The sequence below is a fragment of the Lycorma delicatula genome, chromosome 10, assembly GCF_047948215.1.
Source record: "Lycorma delicatula isolate Av1 chromosome 10, ASM4794821v1, whole genome shotgun sequence".
In the NCBI taxonomy this organism is placed as follows: Eukaryota; Metazoa; Arthropoda; class Insecta; order Hemiptera; family Fulgoridae; genus Lycorma; species Lycorma delicatula.
The window spans coordinates 1,432,925-1,446,122 of NC_134464.1; positions in this window are offsets into that span (position 1 = coordinate 1,432,925).

A 13,198-nucleotide genomic window follows, 5' to 3' on the forward strand; every position below is an offset into this window, starting at 1 on the left:
TACCGCTTTTCTTTTTGGTCTTTGGAGCCATTACGATATAAGAAGCAGCAATACAAATTATGAAAACTGTTTGAAATGTTTTGTAAAATTTTGAAACTATCTACTTACATTACTCGACTTCTATTATGAGGATATATTTTGTTAGGTTATAAATTTAATTTTTTAACGTTTAATATTATGCTTCTTCTTCACCCTTTTACATTCTTTTTAAAATAAATATATTAACCATCTGTTATTAGTTAAAACTTTTTTTTTTAATTTATAATCAAACGTATTTTATTGTGTTTACAAATCAAATGCGTGTAACAAACAACAGAATATTATAGTTAAAGAATTAATTACTGTTAAATTTTCAGATTTTTAAAACTATGCGATTCAGATTGAACACAAGGAACAAGTGTTCTGTCCTATCGTTCAAGATGATATGACTAAAAACCCCGTATGGAGGCTAGACAGAAAAAAAGAGAGGATATTCTATTACGATTTGCAGAGTTTTACAGGTTGAAAAGTACAAATGAACACCGATATATTCGCACAAACTATACCGCAACTCGATCCCGTGCAGGAGAAAAACTTCATAAAAGATATTTGAATATCCCTGTGCAAAGTACGACTGGTGTGTTTAGCTTCCGGTGATGTTGATACGGTGTTCATCGAGCCGGTCGGCTGAGGTGCTCCGGGCAGGCACAAAAATTGCACTTTCAGACCAGGAACAGTTCTGTTTTGCCAGGCTTTTTTACGATCAAATCTGATTTTGTATTTAAAAGCTTCTGCTTCTACAGACAAGATCTGGGTTCCCATATTACGCAGCAGGTAGTTCAGCTGTTGGCTGCTCATCGATGAAGCGATTCTGCCTCGTGCGGCGAATCGCTGGAGCCAGGAGACTGTACTAAGATACGGTTGACTATGCCTAAAGCTTGTGCAAGGTGACTCTGAATCGGTTCGCCCTCATGAAACACCGCTGAAAGCATAGAGGGTTTATTTACCTGTACCTCTGGTGAATTTGCTAAGTACAAATTCGACTTCAACCGGTAGTCGGGGGGAATGACGGCGAGTGAACGCAAAATCTTATATTGCCGATGACAACATGAAAGTCGCAGTACGGTATAACTTAAGGTCTACCAAGAACATACCTGAAGCTGTATTTCTCAGGTTTGATAACACCGTGCAAAGGATGCAGATGGTAGGAATCAACGGTAATAGGAAAAATATATAGATAAAAGGAAAAGGCTTGAGCACTACAGTTCAATTTTTGATTTGTTTTTTGTTATGTCGATCGCACAAGGGCTCTAATTTACTACGTTAATGAAAATACGCAATTTTCTGGATTAAAAAATCAGCATGAGGACCGGCTTTACCCTTTATGCATCTCATTCGATAGTTTGGATTTCCGCTTAACTACCGGATAGGAAAGAGATCCGCCTGGCTAATAAAAGGTACCGATATGGTGTCACCACACGCAGAACCAGGATGGCAGGTGGCACAATTTCCTCCTCCATACCTGTTTACAGAAGAACTGGTGAAAATAAAAAAAGGAAAGGGTAGAGGCAGGGAACAGTAAAACCGCAGAGGAATAAATCAATCTCTAATCCGGACAGTAGATAGTTAGGTCGTATTATGGAAAAATTATAATACAATTTCATTTTAAAGTGCCACAACTAATTTTATTTCTGTTTCTTTTTAAATATATTTAGTGAACAGTTACAGTACATCTTCTTTTAGTACGATATTAATTATAATAACAGTACACAATAATAATAATAAAAATGTATATCGATACATTTTTTCAATGAATCGGATAATATTTTATGTATATAAATCTGTATACATGCACAGCAATATTATTTATCATATACCGTACATCATAGACATTAATTTATAAATTAATTCACATTAATTTGTTTTATTATACAACAGTAATCGTTTGTTAACGTAATAAAATGATTATTATAAAATAAGAAATTTTACAGAAGGTTGTAACCATTTTTTTTTTGCTTTTTATTATGTCTATGCGCATACAATTAATAACATAATTCACAAATACTTATAAATAAATAAGTAAAATGATTATATGTATTTTTATATATATTAATTTTTAAAACGATAAAAATTAAACAAATCAATTTAAAGATTTACAATAAAGTCAGTATGTTTATTGAATGCATAAACTTTATAAGTAGCACATCATTGCATTAATACACCATTATTCGGCAGTCAGAGAATGCTGAGCTTTTCTGTCACCGCTGATTAACAGTTACACAAAAAACAGGCTGTACATTGATCCCTATTAACTTCTTACAAAATTTCAGTATTTTTCTTTATAACAGATGAATATAATCATTTTATTTTTCACAAGCAACCAGAATGGTTAATTAGAGTACGGCTGCTTTAGTGATTAAACATTATGTTTCCGATTGTTTTTCAACAAAAGTGGCTTCAAAATGAACAATTTTTTTGATGTTTTACTGTTTGGTACACAGCATATAAAAATTAGAGACATAAGATGCCGCTCAATAAAATTCATTACAATCAGTCTGTAAGAATGAAAGATATTAATGACTAACATCTAGAACAACTGTCTTCAAAGTGGGGGATAACGCCCCCTTGTGGGTACTGGAGGTCCTCAGGAGGGGAGGTAGAAGGCCCACAGAAAATTGGGTAAAAAGCACATCAGATCCTTCACATTATTTAAGTGTAATTGTTCAACTGAAAGCTTTGTTTTAATTATTGTATTGTTATATTGAAAATGCTATCTTGTTGTTATACAACTATATGGATAAAATTGTAATTTTTTTGAAAGCAATCTTAATAAATATAAATTCAAATACGATTAAATATGCATTTTAATTGCTCTCATATAAAATGCAGGTTTCGACTTGGAAATAGGATATGCCACGTTTAAAATAATAATTGTAATCGTTGTTTTTGACGGTGCATTTTAAAAACAGCAACTGCAATTATTATTTTTAACAGATGGTAAGTTTAAAAATTTTGGGGTGCTAGAAAATTTTTGATTCTCAATATGGGCGGTGAGCAAAAATGTTTGAGAATCAATGATGTAGAATGTTTCAGGCAGGTATCAGCATGAGAATAAGAGAATATAAAATAAGAATAAAATATCAATAGATTTAACCACATTTAATGAGCTACTTTCTGTAGATCACCTATGTTAAATAATGATGATTTCAGTCATACGGTTTCCATGTTGTTGGATAACTTACACGCTCAGAATTTTTTGGTTTCAGTCTGAGTAGCAGATGCCTAAAAAAACTTACAATAATCCTGTAATATGCAAAACACATACGCACTAGAGATTACGGTATTATTTTTTAACCTTGTCTAGAATGCACAGGATTAAAAGTTCCTTATCCAAAAACTCTTTATACATTTAAGGTATGAAACATTTACGAACACGATTGAGCCTTATATTACTAAAACCAGTAAAACTATACTTATTTTCATTTTTAAATTTTCTGAATAAGATTTTACACTCGCTTTATCCGGTTTTAAATTCAAAATATTCTTTTAGATATCCAGTTTACGGTTTACTCCTTTATTTACTCTCGACTTCAAAAATGTTAATCAGAAAAAACACACTTTTACAACTTGTGCGCCTAGAATTTTTCTTCAAACTTTACAAAACATTTATAAGCTCTTTGTAAAGATTACATAAATTAAACTTTGCAGGTAGCTGACTGTCACTCTAGCACGTTGACTAGGTGAGATAAACTATATGAGGGAAAATAATGTACGATAAACCTACAGTAAACAGGAAAAGGTGCTTGCAGGAAAATCCATCCTCTTTTGTACGTATAGTACTATCGTAAATTTCATTATTTTTTGAATACATCTCAAATTTAATAATAAAAAAAAATTCAGAAGTTCTCATCTTATCTAAAGAAGATAATATATCAGGGAAATTCTGCTTAAATATATCATTAAATTACAAAATTTTGGTTCGGGATAAATCAGTAAATATTCTTGTAAAATACCAGTCCGTTATGGATTGACCCTTATGAAAGTCTCTCTATGGGAGCATTTTAAGAGGAGGATGGAGTTCCACTACTTTATTCTTTATTACTTCTTCTCTAAATTAGTACCATTATAATTATTCACCGCCATTCTAGCTTCATCTGCGGTACCATGCTGAGACTAGTAGAAAGAGGAGCACAAGCTGTTTCTTCTTTACTAGGATTTACCAGAATAAAAATTCTGCTTATTAGACCATCCACAGACTCTAACTTCTGTATAGAACGGTTACAAAAAAAGGAAATAGTGACAGAATCTATCAGGTAAACTTGGACATTCTACTTTAACTAAAATCTAAACAACCACTTTAAAAATTATTACATAATGATACTGTCCTCTAACATGATAAGGTTGTATAAAAAATATTCTATTTTAGTAATTAATAAGTTACTGTATTCCTTAAATGTCAAAAAAAAAATGTGGAATTAATATTTAATACGTTTACAATTTTTTTAATCGTCTGGTTGCTTGTAAGATGAAGTCAAATCAAAAGACTGAAACAACTGCGACATTCCATAATCTATTTTTCAATTAATTTTAAATAAATCCATTAAATAATCAAAAAAAATCTCATTAAACTGCACTCAACATTGCTTAATTTTGGTGATTTATGGATACCGATTTGAATTTTGGTGATCTACAGATACCAATTTGAAAAAAGTAAAACCTGCTTATAAAATAATTATTTTAAAATTAAAAGCAGATACCTATTTTGACTACTGAACAATCATCATTAGTGGTTATTGAGGATATACTCATGTAAAATATAAATGATAATAAAAGATAACTAACCAAAAAAATGATACTGACAAAACACAATATAGTGAGTATATCTACCTGTTTTTAGAAGAAAAAATTAAATAATTTTACAAAAATAATGTTTTATGGGAATTATGTCTCAAAAAATAAAACAGTATAACACCCAGGAAAGATCAAACTCAAAAATTAAAGCAAATAAAATGGAACCAGCCTATCATAGTAATGAAAAATCCTTTTCTTCTAGCACAAAATAATCGAGACTGGAAAAAATAATTAAAAAGAAATAAAAATTCTAAGAAAGATTTAAGAACCTAAATGTAAAATTAATGTATTCTATTAGAAAAAGTGGATTAGGATTTTATGTAGACATAAAAAAAATGGAGAACAACAGATGAAAAAAACTTTATCTTTCTAAATTAAAAACTGAAAATAACTGGTTTCAAGAAATCAAAAAACATAAAAAAAAGTAAAGTTATTAAATATTAAAGAAGATATTTTTGAGCAAAATACATAAATAAAATAAAAAATTTGAAGTTTTCAGGAAAGGAAAAAGGGAAAGAAAATCTTCCAAAAAAGATTGAGATGAAGTTAATAAGAAGAATGATATAGTACTGGCAGAAAAGGAAACAAAATGCAATTTTTTTTAAAATCTCTCCATAGATGGTCCAAACAAAATAAAAGAATAACAACTAACTAAAAAATAACAAGTATATTTTACATAATTCCAGTCAAAAGCATAAAACTGGCTTAAAAACAGTCTAAACCGCTAAAACTTCTAACTCATATTGGCTTAGTCAAATGACATTGGAAAGTTTCAATGGAAATCGGTGAAAATTTCATATGAAAGTTTCAGTGGTTATAGTAATTTTAAGGCTAACTTTACACTTTCCAACTGGACTTGTTTAAAAAATCGTTATTTTTATTTCACACACACAAGAAAATTACTCATTTTGCAACGTTTATGAAATTATTATTGTTGTTACTCATTATCATTTTTTTACTCAAAAGTATCTAGTTTTTTATTCCCTATCCACTGATGCTAAAAATTTAATAATTAAAATGGCTACCTACTTTTACAATTCACTTCAATAATTTTTTAACACAGCTCTTTCTTTACATTTAATATAGAAATCATTTTATAAATGTATCTGCAGACAATGTTTTTAACTTATTTTACATCCTTCAACATACAGGGTGCTATTCCCTGAAATGATCCATATGTTCCATAGAACATAAAGTTGTAAGTTGAATGTCGTTGGTTTACCATCTTTCCCAGGATCCTCTTAATAATCAACTGATACTAAATTTTTAAAGCTTAACTACTTACATAGCTATTAATCTCAGCTAAAAATTGTGGATCTCTTTACTGAATTAATATAATCATTATCGTATTTCTCTTCTAAAATAAAACATAAAAACAGTCAACCATAGATTATATATAAAATATACAATCAACAGAAATTATTCATAAAGTCTTGGATAAGTTAAGGGATAATAATCAATTTCTCATTCAGCCAGAACCAAGCACATTAAGTCTTTTTCCCCAACTATAAAATCAAAGCCAATCGGTTTTAATTTTATATAAAAAAAAAAATGATCAGATAAAAAAACAGAAAATCAATGAACTGTATGTAACCTCTGTAATAAATAATAGGTATATCACAGTTATATTAAGTATACAGTATATAAATATATAATTCATTTAGAATAAATAATAAGTATTATAAACATAAATTCTGTATCAAACTTATAATTTTAATAAAAACACACGTACTGCTTTTATATGCAATTCTCTTATAAACACTCATAAGAACTTTAATATAGTGATTGCTACTTAATCAGATGACTATCCTAAAATTAAAAATACATTTTTAAAAAATCAAAAACTTTAAAACAAGGAAGTTGTTTTCTTTATATTTAATTAAAAGTTATATAAATGCTCAGATTAAATTTACAATTTCTCTGATTCTGTCATCAGTGATAAATGTTATTCATTATTTATTTAGATAGTAACAATACTGTAACATAACTACTGATGAATGATAATAAATTTGTAACATATGAAAAATGCCATGCCAGATTGGGACTCGCACCCAGAATCTCTGGATGAAAGACAGAGTGTCACTAACACTCTGCCACAGAGATAGAAAAATATAAAATAAATATTTGCTTTATTTATTTTTAATATTCATAATTATTCAAACATAAGGTACATAAAATGTTATTATTTACTTCTAATATAATATAATTTCATATAGAGAATAAGTGAAAAGTTACACAATCCTGATTCATTATTCCACTGAAGTGGAAAATTTTCTTTTAGTTTGGCCACTAATGGATGGATTGGAAATGCTTGACCTTGAACAATAACTTATACACAACAATCTCTGCCTATTTTTTCAGCCAGTGCCAGGTGTGCTACAAAAGATATAATTGTTTTACACAGTCTTAACGTGCAATTATAGATTTATTCTTCAAAGTTATTTTAAATCTGAATCATTTTCAAAATGCTAGGAAGACTTTGCTGAAGCTTTTTCTAGATCAAACATACACAATAAATCAATTTCACTCACAGTTGCTTATTTTAGAGAAATCACTGGTGTAGGCGAATGAAAACGTTTTGACTGGCCAACAGTTTTAAATAACATATCTTTAGAAAGTGTCTATGCATCCTTTGAACAATGACCTCGAAAATCAATAAGAAATTAAAATTACATCTTCGCAGGAATTCCAAGATCTTGATCGTGGAAAAATACTCAATTCTTGCAAACGGTTGATGGATTTTCTTTGCAACAATATTTGGATGTTGGATAATGTTTACTTAAGTGATGAGACATAGTTTCATCTAGACAGTCAAAACAACTGATACTGAAGTGCAGAGAACTCTCTTGTTTTCCACGACACTACATTACATTAAAAAAAAATTAAATTTTGGTGTGTAATTTCTCAGAAAATAATAGCAAGTTCAGTGTTTTTCATGAAAACAGAATATCTGAATGCTATCAGCAGATTATAACTGACTTCATAATAACTGCTAGAAGAAGATGAATGTGATTAATGGTTGCAGCAAGGCAGTGCAACTGCCCACAGAGCGAATAACACAATATTGCTGCGACACAAATTTATTGGGGAGAAAGTCATTTTTCCTGTGGCCTATGGCCATCTAGGTTACCAGATTATCTCACGCAGATTTTTTTCTTTGAAGTTATTTAAAAGGAAAAGAGTTCAAAAATAATCCTCACACAATTGATCGCCTTAAATGGAATATTGAAGTCAAGTAGCCCTTATCAGTGCTGTAATGATTAAAAAAATTGCTGTTAAGGAGAAGAAATGTGTTGATGCCTGTATAGCTGCAAATATAGAGCACTTCACACATTTATTATAACAAAATTACTGTAACTTATGAACTCATTTAATGTTTATTTATTTATTAAAATTTAATTAAGTTTTTTTTTTTCATATATTGGTGTCCAAATATGTTTTTTTCCATAAGGGTTGCACAACTTTTCGCTCAACCTATATTTTAAATTAACATATAAAGTAAAATTCAAATTGTACAATAAAATAGAAAAATTTACAACATTAAAACATTCATAACGTAAAAGCAAAATAACATTATTATTTATTATTTTTTTTTATATATTTAGCTGGCCATAATATTAAAAATTAAGTAAGTCATAAAGTCAACTTTTGCGGTCGAGTGGCATTTCAAACTTCTCGCCTGGTCATTCAAGGCAATTTTCATCGCTAAAGAATTTCAATTCCAAATTGCCACACACAAGCTTCGAAGTTAATTAATCATAAAAAAACAGGAAATTAGAGCATACAAAAAAATAATAAAAGATTAAATTCACTAACTAATAAAAATAAATTATACTTAATTATTTATAACAAAGAAATGTTTATAAAGTGAGATATGGAAGACAAAATTATAAAGACTTTTATAAAGTATCGGTAATAGAAATTTTAAAAATATTTTATCAGGAGCATTTTCAACAATAGCAGCATGAAAAATAAAAATCTAATAACACAATCAGATTAAAAGAAAAGAAGCTGGCTATGTTGCTGGTGTATTTTCCTGGGATTAATATACTAAAACTGTATTTTCCCTTACAGCTATTTTCATTTAAACTATTGTTTAAAGAAAACAAATTAAAAATCTATTTAATGTGTCTGACCATTTTTTTCAAAATTCTGCATTTAATTTAAAGTAACACATCTAATTTAGATGTGTAAACACATCTAAAGTAACACACTCAAATAGTTTCATTAATAATCTAAAATTTTGAGTTGATTGAAAAAATGAGATATTTAGATAAATGAAGGATAATTTCAAGAAGAGTGAATTTTTTTTGCAAAAATTTGTCTTTACAATGATGCTGACCTGAACTTAAATATACATGCGTGCTTTAAATACAGTGATTATGGATCAAGTACTAGAAGGTCAAAAAATTTGCTAACTTGTATGATAGGCAATTGAACTAAAAATATGTCAGTGTAATTATATTTTAAACATATTGCTTCTTCCGGCTGAGATATTCTAAAAAAATTAAAATTGTATACTTGCAATTTTTTGGGATGGAGGTAAAAATGATGGAAATTTTTTTGCTGAAAGTATGACGTACTATCTAAGGGCTAAATTTTTTGCTAAGAAAATTAATCTAAACCGTCTAAGAAGGCTGAAGATGAAAGGCTCACAAATTTCTCCATCTCCTCAGAAAAAGTGTATAAAATTTGTTCAACAACCTATCATATATTTTGTTTATCAACAACCTACCACCTAAGTCTGAAGAAAAGCAGTTCATCTAGTTGGATATTTAAAAGCAATATGATATATGAACATACGTACGTACATTCTTCTGGAAAAATGTTTGTATTTTATAGTCTTTATGGATTCCTTAGGGTGTGAAACATTGAGAATAAAACCTAGTAAGAGGTTCTCATAATTTCCCTTACAAATAGCTACATATATAGGAAAAATTAAAAATATAACTCGCTTATAATGAACAATAAAACAACATTAGAAATTAATAAGAAATTTGAATTTGTACAAAAGAAAACAAAATAAAAAATAATAATGAAAATGTAATAATACAATAAAATTTGACACCTGTAACAGGATCAATGAAAGTAAAAATTTGATTTAATAATTTACACTGAATTAAAATTCTAATTACATATAAATAAACCACAAAATCGAATTTCTTTAGATACAACCACTACAGGTCTAAAATTAGTTTTATTAAATCACTGAGAAAAATGTTTCCTGCTTACATTTTAATTTTTAACTATATGATTTTTTTTAATAACATACATATATATATTTTTTAATTTTTAATTTTAATTTAAATGTACTCATCTGATGAAATAGTAATCACTATAAAAGCAGTAAGACTTGTTTTTTATGAACATGATAATTTTAATATTATTCTACTGCTAGGATAATACAGAAATAATGTATTAATACTTTCTTTGTATGAATAAATATATAATATTTTTAAATATACAATGTTATACGTTTATAATATAATATTTTCATTCGGTGATATTTTATTATTTTCACAACATAACCGCTATTTATTATTCATTTCTCTATAAATAAATTACATCTAATTATATAAATACATAAGAATTTTTTATTTTGATTGTTCTTTTAAAATAATTTATTATTAATAAACAAAACCATAGTCTACAGAAAAAAACCATCACATTTAAAAAAAAAATTATAACTTATTATTTATAAAAAAACCCATTTAAAAAAATACACTGAAAATATATTTAAATTAAAATCATGCAATAACTGTCACTCTAATGAAAATAATTTAATACTTTAATAGTTACTTTTACTAAAGGATATGAAATTAAAAATAAAAAAATAAAATAAAGGTTTCATATAACCTCAAAAATAATGGCAGAAGATCATTTTTACAATAAAATCAAATATTACCTTCGTAGAAGTTTCATTTTCATTATGAAAAAAATAATAACAATTTTTATGTAGAATTTGAATTAATTTATAACATTCCTTTAATTCTTCTGTTGAATATGTCTTCTTTTTGAATGATGTAAAACTACTTTTTCGGTAGGGTGTTGTATTTTCAGAATACCAGCTTATCCCACAAACCAATGGGTATGAATTTAGGTACATTTTTAAACACATTTTTCTTTATTACATATTAAAATATTTATTGGAATTGCTTTTTTGGTAATTAATATTCATTACCCACTAAAAATTAGTTTTAATATTACATTTATAAAATTTAAATATAATAATGATACATCAAATTAAGAAACTGTAACAAAATTGAAAATTAGTGTAGTTATTGACATTCTAAAAGTCAGTACACTTTTCTTAAACAATTTTTAAGTGCATTAATACATCTGTGAAACAAAAATTGATTAATCCATACTTTATTTTATTTCACTCAAAAAAACACAAATGACGGTTAAAAAATTGTTTTACAAGTTTAATAGTAACTCATGAAAGACACAAACATTATTAAAAGAGGCTGTTATATTGAATGACTCTCAAAATATAAAACACTTGTAATAAAAACAAACTTTAATGTAGAAAAGAACTTAACTTAATGGTTACTGAAATAATATTTAAAAGAGATCCATGAAAGTTGTTTACAAAACAATAAAAACATAAAACAAAATGTGGATTTTGACAGCTAAATACTCAGCAGTAGGTACACAGTAAAATAAAAAAATAAAAAAACTGAAAAAATAAATATTAAAAATGAAACTTAATAAAACAAAAAAATGTGTTCTGAGAGGTGTTGGCCAAGCTTGAAACAAATTCAAGACATTAAAATAAACAAAAGAAGGTTCACGTGGACAAATGCCCTATCTCACTTCATTTTCCATCTATATGTTATACTGTGATTTTTTTTTTTAATAAAAAATTATATTTTTAGAACAGACTGATTTAATGAAATTTGGTGTACATGTACCCGACAACATCTAGCACACTTTTTAAAGGTTAGAGCGTGCAGTCACGACTTATTAACACTTAATTTTAATAGATTTACAATTAAACAAAGTTCTTAAAATTATGGCAATTTTTTTTTAATTTACATAAAAAAAATTTAACAAATCGATAATACAGAATACATTATAGAAATAATACACACTCTGATATAATGATCAGAGTGGAATTATTTTTTAGAGTGAGCGCTGCTATATTAAGTACTTTCCTTTTAATCATATATTTTCCATAAAAAAAATATATTATTTATTATATTCTATAATTCTAAAAGCAAATTTATAATTGTTTTAAATTAACAGTAAATTTAAACCAGTACTTTTAGAGAATAAAACAATGAAATAAACTTTTTCTTTGCAATTTTAATGAGTGAACAACCAAAAACGTTATAATTGCAAAACATTCAAAAATATGCATAATTATATGTATAATTATTCCAAATAATATAAAAATAAACATATCTCAAACAGTTAATTTTCTGCCATTTTGAATCAGCAAAATAAGAATTAAGGTTACTTTTTCAAAAAGAGTAAGAACAAGTAAAAAAAAAATAAAAGATCAAGTAATATAACAACTAAAATGATAATAATAATCAATGTAGGAAATTCCTAATCATGAAAAAAAAAATTAAAATTTTAACATAATTCGTTCTTCCATAATCTACATATTTCTTATATAGTTAAAAAATTGTATTAATAAGACAGCGATTATAAAAATGGTAACAATGAACAAATCACAAACAAAAGCTGAGAAAAGAAATGCATTTGACAAAAACAACTGATTAATAAAAACAAACAAAAATGTACAAGGAAATAGAATCACAAAAAAAATCACATTAGAATATAAAACTAACTGTCATAAAAAGTCAAATTAAAATAATTCTATAACACAATTTACAAAATTCTATATTATAATTTTAACAAAAATAATAACAATTAAAATTCAATCAATAACTTTGATCAGCAAACAGAATATTTTTTAAATAATAAAAAAAATAGTATATAACAAAGCAGCATTACATCCAAATAATTTTAAAAATAAACTTCAGTCATTAATTAATTTACATAAATGTCAAGCGAGAAATTCCGTTCTGTTATATCGTATAATAACAATATTATGCTATGAAGATGTATACTATTCTACAACTTTGTATTCACACTTTAACAGTTTACTATATGTTGGTTTCTTTGTGTCTTATTTATTAGCACGAGTGAAGCATATCATTATATGCTTCACTCGTGCAATTATTCTGTATCAGTCATTGCTGATACAGAATAACAATGCACAGTAGTACACGGCAACTTTTTCTACGATTGATTCACCGCATAAGATTTTGCATGGGAATGTGAAATGGAAATTTGTAGCATTGAAAAAAGGCCAAGCCTGACCAGAATCTAAAAAATTCAGAGTCTTTCACAAGAG